General features: G+C 33.9%; 1 protein-coding gene across 1 annotated transcript in view; it reads right to left on the reverse strand.

Annotated features, from left to right (window-relative positions):
• Cdc42bpa (CDC42 binding protein kinase alpha) overlaps positions 1-7,330 on the reverse strand; it is a 358,545-nt gene that overhangs the window by 55,681 nt on the left and 295,534 nt on the right. The window lies entirely within an intron of this gene.

Below are 7,330 nucleotides of genomic sequence, written 5' to 3' on the forward strand. Positions count from 1 at the left end.
AAAACAAACAAACCCTAATACTAATTCTAATGATGAAAATTATAATACTTTAGAGCTGCATGTTTTTAATGTAAAATCAATTTCATATTAAACAAAATCAAATTCATTCTCTTAAAAAATTCAAATAGAGTATTTCAATTTAGCATATTAAAAAGTTGAACTAGGGCCAGCCAGATGGCTCAGTGGACTAAAGCACCTGCTTAGACAGAGCGCAGTGTCAGGGGTTCAATCTCTCTAGGGTGCAGTGCCAGCCCCACCCCCAAGGCACGCTGAGACAATGATTGAGACTGGGTCTGTCAGTGCGTGCCTGTAATCCCAGCGCTTGGGAGGCTGAAAACAGAAGAATCACTATGATTCCGAACTGCATAGTGAGACCTTGTAAACTCTGTACCAAATACATTTAAAAAAAAAAAAAAGTTGAACTATGCCATTTACAATGATGCTCTTTTTTATAAACCACATCATGCACATATAATTTAAGAATTATCACCTTACTTTCACTTTGTTTCTCATAAAGACAAGGAACACTTGATAAAAATGATTAAACTCATGGTGAAAATGTTTGAACATCAAACTTTTAAAAAATGTCTAAGGCTTCTAGAAGACTACTAGAAGTAAATAGCTAGTGACATTAATACATTTTAATATTCCATCTCCTTTCTGAATTATTACCAGTATAAGTAATATCTCAACTATGGTTTAACTACATAAATAAGAAAAATATAGTTTTACAGATTTATCAAAGTTTTAATTAGCATAAACATTACTGTGGTATTGAAGATGTTACTAATTTTAACTACAAATGTTTATCATGCATTTGTAATCAATGGCTTATTCTAACCATTAAAAAACAATTCAATTAAACTTTCAGAATTTTTAATTATTACATGCTAAAATTAAAGACAAATTAATTTTAATAATTAACTGATGATTCAGATATAATATGGCAGTAAAATAGCAAACTAATAACACTTATTTCTATACAAGGATTTTAAAACCTGAGAAACAAATATAATTATATTTAAACTATAGAAATTAAAAAATCCTTTATGCATGAAAAATACAACAGCAAGTATAAGCAATTAATTGAATTAATGATGCAACATGCTACTATATTTCAAAAACATGTTAACAATGGGATTTATAATTACAAAAGAATGATAAAAAGGGAAAATAGTAAAAACCAATAAATAGCTAATATTTATTGCATAGCACATTTGATATTGTCCAAAGAAAGATGTTACAAATAAATCTTAATAGAGTACACTAATTCACTCATATTTGTAAGCTGCAAAGTGCTGAGAAAAAAAATAAGTGAAATGTTCTTACATAAGTCTTCTTTTCTAGTTTTAAGTAATTATTTTCCTAAGTAAGCACATCTAATGAGTTTTTCTGATACCCTTTGGTGACATCTACTGTATCTACTGAGGCATTTTTACTTAATGCTCTACTATATAAAAAAGTAAAAAAGCTGAATACTTGTGACATTGTCTACAATGCATCATGTTATTATATAAAATGTTCACAATAGGGCTGGGGAAATAGCTCAGTGGCATAAGCACCTGCCTGGCAGGCACAAGGTCCTGAGTTCAATCCCCAGTACCACAATAAAAAAAAAAAAAAAAACCACCTCACAATATTTCCTTAATGTATCAGGATTTTTCTTGTAAAAGATTTGCACAACGTATTTCTAAAATACAGTAAATCCCCAACCTGTGAACATTCAAGTTGTAAACTTCCACAGGTATGCTGTATAAGACTCACTCTGTTGGCTTATAAATGCATCCAACTTTTGAACAATTTTCCTAGAATGGAATTGCAGTCTGGGACTTCCAGAAGTACAATAAAACAGAAAACTTACTTTTTTGGTCATGATCAAGCACTTGTCTGATTTTTAGGTAACACACTTATTAAGAATTCCTCAAATTATAAAAAGAACCAAACCTACTTATCTTAAATATGTAGCAGGAAGTGTTCTCTATGTCCCAAATAATACAGAGTTGTATGATAAGTAATATTCTAGAAAGAAACTTTTTTAAAGTAAAAGCTCTCAAAACTTGATATTGATCATAAGTGACCAACTTAGTTAAAGACAGCTTACATCTCTTGTTTGTACTGGTAAATACTGTATAAACCTCAAGTTCAGAAAAAAATATATTTTATTCAAAAATATATATATATTATCCATTTTTTTCTGTGTCATTTACTTAGAAGTATTTTGGAAGCAAAAGGCAAGTAATTTAATAATTTTGTATTGAGAATACTTAGTCTTAAAACATTTAGTAAAATAATTATTTCTGTTAATTGAATTTATGACAAAACATTATAAAATTGTGTATCATTTGCAAAATAGTAAATTTATCTTCCTAAAATAAGTTATAACAAATTACTCAATGATATGATTAACAAGTGTAGTACTAGTAACAAATAATGTAATTCAGCTCTCTGTAAGGAAACTTCTCCAGTTATTTCAAACAAATTCCCTTAAGATACATGGATGTGACTATCTACTCTAGAGACTTATAATTCTCCTAAGAATACATAACAGGTTAAATCACACATTAGCTTTTTATAATCTCTGCTCTATATTCTAAAGGAACAATCTGAAATGAGACATTCAATGTTTTTCACTATTTATGGAAACACTACAGAATTCTATTTTTATTCAGACATTTAAACATTATCCCTAACAAATCTTTCTTATATTTAATAATGCCACTTATAAAGAACATAAGTATTCATACTATAAATGAGGCGAAACAGTGTATTAAAAATAAAGATATGGCAATCATTATTTAGTGATACCTCATCATTTCTATGAATTCCATAGTGAAAGAATTTAAGTTTATATAAGTACTGCATACTTATTTACCTAAAATCATGGTATTTAACATAAAGTCACATTCCACTTTTAGAGTCAAGGCCACTGTTAAGAATGACAACTATTTGCATCCTAATGGAGTAATACATTTATGTCCCAGGAACTACTAATATTCCTCACTATCTACTAATATATTTCTGCTTAATTAGTGAACAATTCATAATTCTCAACTATCTCTACACATGTTATTGCTTTTTATTGGTTTACTTTTATTTGCCTGATACATAGCCTAGGAAAAAGGGAAAGAGGAGAGCAGAGATATCCAAGCCTATTATCTCTGGATGAAAAAAGAACCACACATCATTTTAAGTACATAGGGTTTGGCTAATTTTTGCTTTTTCATAGCCTACAGATGAAAGACATAGAAATAAAAGTAGAGACCTTATGACAGCCAGTCTCCCAAATAGCTTTCCTTTTTCATAATTTACAGATATGTTCTAGGTGGCCAATGCCTAAAGTCTGCACGGCATGTGAGATGTAACTACTCAATAATAAATCAACCAGAAAATAAAATCTTTCTGAATTACAATCTCTTCAAAAACAAATAGTTATAAATTAACTCAATTCACAGGCTGATGATTTGAATCTAATAAAACTGGCATGTAATATGTTGGCTTTCCTTTGTAGAGCTTATATGAAATAAACAATATACACTGAGATTTGATGAAGTATCTAATAGTTTTAACTCTACAAATTCAAACAATGAAGACATCAGTTGAGTCAGCAATCATATATCTCAATAATATCACCTGATCTTATAATTTTTCTAGACATTAATAGTGATAACTGTCTATTCATTATTAAATAGTAGCCTGAAAATGTGATACAAATATTGTGTATCTTTATCTGAAAACCAATCTCCCACCACATTAGAAAAAGCACAAGAATCAATGGCCCCTCCCTATTACTTCCTATACCTTTCACAAACCAGATCATTACTGATCTAGAATTTTCTACTCCAACAAATTCTGGATTTAAGGTATTCATCAACCCTGAAGATCATGGAGCTGACAGGCAAAAGTCAAAAATTTCTATCTACCAATTCATTCATTCACTCATTCATTTATTCATTTATATTTAAGACAGGGTCTACAAGGTCTATAGGGTCTCACTATGTAGATCAGACTCTACTGACCCACCTGTGTTCAGTCTCCCAAGAGCTGGGATTGCAGGCGCATGCCACCACACCCAGTCTCAATCGCCATCTCAGCGCGCCCTAGGGACGGGGCCAGCACTGCATGCAAGGGTCGAACCCCAGCAGATGTGTCTGCCTAAACAGGTGCTTTAATCTGTTGAGCTATTTGGCCGCCCTCCTAAACTTTCCTTTTTAAAGATACTATTTTATGTAGTACATGTAAATCTGAGTACTAACAAGCTTACTGCTTCTCTGTTGGGGAGTATGTATGTGTGTAGCTGCTTTTAGGATGGAAGCTGCTATACGAAAATTTGAGACAATTCACATAAAGATTCTTCACTCTGGACTATGAAAATCTTGTAGGATGGGGTATTGGCTGAATCACTTAAGATTGAGAAACATGGAGCTAGCAATAGTAAGAAGTACTTTATAGTTTGCCAATAATACATATATGAACAATTTATGGATTTAAAAAAAATCTTGGAATTACTTTAGAATAACATATATACGAACCATAAAGTTAAAAAAATTTTCAAGATTTCTTGATAACTTAATTAACATGAATCATAGTCAATAAGGTCTATAATTTGTCCCAAATCTTTTCTGAGTTTTGTACAACACAAATTTCAAGTTGTTTTTGAAATTTATTTCTAAAAGTGTCTAAAAATCTGTTACATTATAGTCTTATTTAGCTTATTTATTTGTATCTAATTAATTTAGAAAACGTACTTTAGAATCAATTTTCTGTCCCCAATCAAAACAAAGAATGTATCTTATTATTTTAGTAGTTTGGCTACAGAAATTTATATGAGCACTGCTAAAGCTTTGCAGCCAAAACCAAACCAAACAAACAAAAAATACACAAAAAGGCAAAAAATACAGGAAAGCAGATTAGCAACAGCAGAAGCAGCAGCACAAAGCATGCAGCCAGGATAATAACACATCACACAAATGTTCACGTATTCTGCAACCACAAGCAAAGGCTAAGAGGCAGAGGGCATCGGCATGAGTACACACAGTGCAACAGTCTCTTACACGTCTGCCTTTGCTAGCTGGAGTACAGGATGGAGAGTGCTTCAACAGAGAAAGGAGAACACTTTATGTTACAAAGATTTACACAGAGAAGACACACCACGCCTACAATATCAACACCTACGTCTATAAACACACATAGAAAGCCAGTTTACTGACTTTTTGGACAGGTTTATAGTACACATATTTTCAGGAAAAAATAGAGAATAAGACATTTAAGACTTGCGCAGACCAGCTCTCAAGTTGATCAAGTTGTCACTGGACCACACACAAACAGTGACCCACAAAGTAACACTCCATCAAATGAGAGATAATTTTTCCCCCATAAATGTTGGTAGTGGTAAACTTGAACATTTGACAATAAAAAAGAATTTAAATAATTTCTAGTGCTTCTAGGCATATTATTAACTAGCTTAGTTTTTTACAAATTTATTTGCCAAATTCTTCTTTTTAAAGATACCTCTTTAAATTATAACAGCTAAATTAGGAACTGATTAGTATTGGGAACAGATTCAAACAGTTACTTCAGCAATACTGTTCATCCTCACTAGACTCTAGGTTTAAACAGAGATTAAAGAATTAATCAAGGGCTGGGGTGTAACTCCCCCATAGAAAGCTTGCGTAGCATCACTTGTGAGGCTTACATACAATTTCTAGCAGATTGGTAAATAGGAACTCGTTTTCCTCTCCTACAGCAAAGTTCAGTGGCCACTGTGTCCCAAAGAGTTAATTGCAAACGAAGATTAGAATACTTACACATTTTCTAAACAAGTTTTATCTCTAGGTATGATCAATTATAGAGGTTAAAATCTCAGGACCAACCTGATTACTTACCCTCAGTTATTCATAGGAAGACAGAACCTTTCTCTTCTTTCATCCACAAAGCCAAATTATAAATCAGTTCCCAATCTTTCTTCTAGCTATCAATCTCTTACTCTTTTTTTTTTTTTTTTTTGAGACAGGGTCTTGCTATGTAGTTCAGGCTAGCCTTGAGCTCACTTTTTAGCACAGGTTGGCCTTGAGCTGTCAATGATCCTCCTGTCTCAGCCTCCCAAGTGCAGGGATTACAGACATGTACCACCTCTTTAATAATTATAATAGTTAACATTTGTCATGTGTAGAGTATGTAAGAATATAAAAAGGTATTTTCCAAAAATGTCTTCCATATACAAACGCTCCTAATTTGCATAGAAACCTTAATAAGGTAGGTATTATGATCCCCATGTTGAAGATAAAGAAAACAGATGAACTTGCCCAAGGTTTTAAGACTGGTAAGTGGTAGAGCTACAATTCAAATCTCCTCAGTCAGATTCAAACTTTCCTTTTATTAAAATAGTAGAAAATCACTTTTTGTACTTTCTATCCTTCCACTGATCTTCTCATACTACCTTCTGAGGGTCCACATCTAATCGCGACTAGCTGATCGTTCCCAAATCCCTGCCAGTTCACTGTTCCTCTCTAAGCTTCTCACTGACATATCTGTCCGCTGGACATCTCAGATGGATGCTGCCATTTCCAACTTACCTTGCCTAAAATAAAACTGTCACCCTTTTCATCCACTGAATCCTTTAGCTATTATTACACAAGGAGTGTGTAATAATAGCTTTTTTCTTTTCTTTTTTTCTTTTTTCTTTTTTCTTTTTTTGTCTTTTTGAGAGGGTTTCACTATGCTTGAACTCACCATGATCCTCTCAACCCCCCAACTCCTAAAATCCTGGGATTATATACAAACCACACCTGGCTGGGTTGTCAAGATTCTTTAGGGCAGAAATGCCATATCATGTTTAAGCCTGTCAGTTTCAAGAAATTCAGTAATGAATAACTTGTTTGGAACTTCTACAGTACTTATCCTAGGTGTTTCACAAGTCATTTATTATTTTCTGCCTTATGCAGTTTCCAACTATCCCATAATTTCAAACAATGAACATTTTGAGGTCTAGTTCTGCACCTAGTTCATCTTTGTAAGCGATGACTGTGTATAGTCTACACATATAAAAAGTGCTAGAGAGCGCAGGCCCGGCGAGTGAGTGAGACGGATGACCCTGGCCACGGGATCCTGAATAGACCCAGAGCGCAGGCCCGGCCAGTGAGTGAGACCACCGGGCCGCGGGATGCTGAACAGACCCAGAGAGCAGGCCCAGCAAGTGATTGAGACGACCTGGGGACCAGCGGGATCCTGAACAGACCCAGAGTGCAGGCCCGGGCGAGTGAATGAGACAACGGAGGCCGCGGGATCCTGAACAGACCCAGACCGCAGGCCCGGCGAGCAAGTGAGACCACCG

This window comes from Octodon degus, unplaced genomic scaffold (genome assembly GCF_000260255.1).
Source record: "Octodon degus isolate 3935 unplaced genomic scaffold, OctDeg1.0 scaffold00017, whole genome shotgun sequence".
In the NCBI taxonomy this organism is placed as follows: domain Eukaryota; kingdom Metazoa; phylum Chordata; class Mammalia; order Rodentia; family Octodontidae; genus Octodon; species Octodon degus.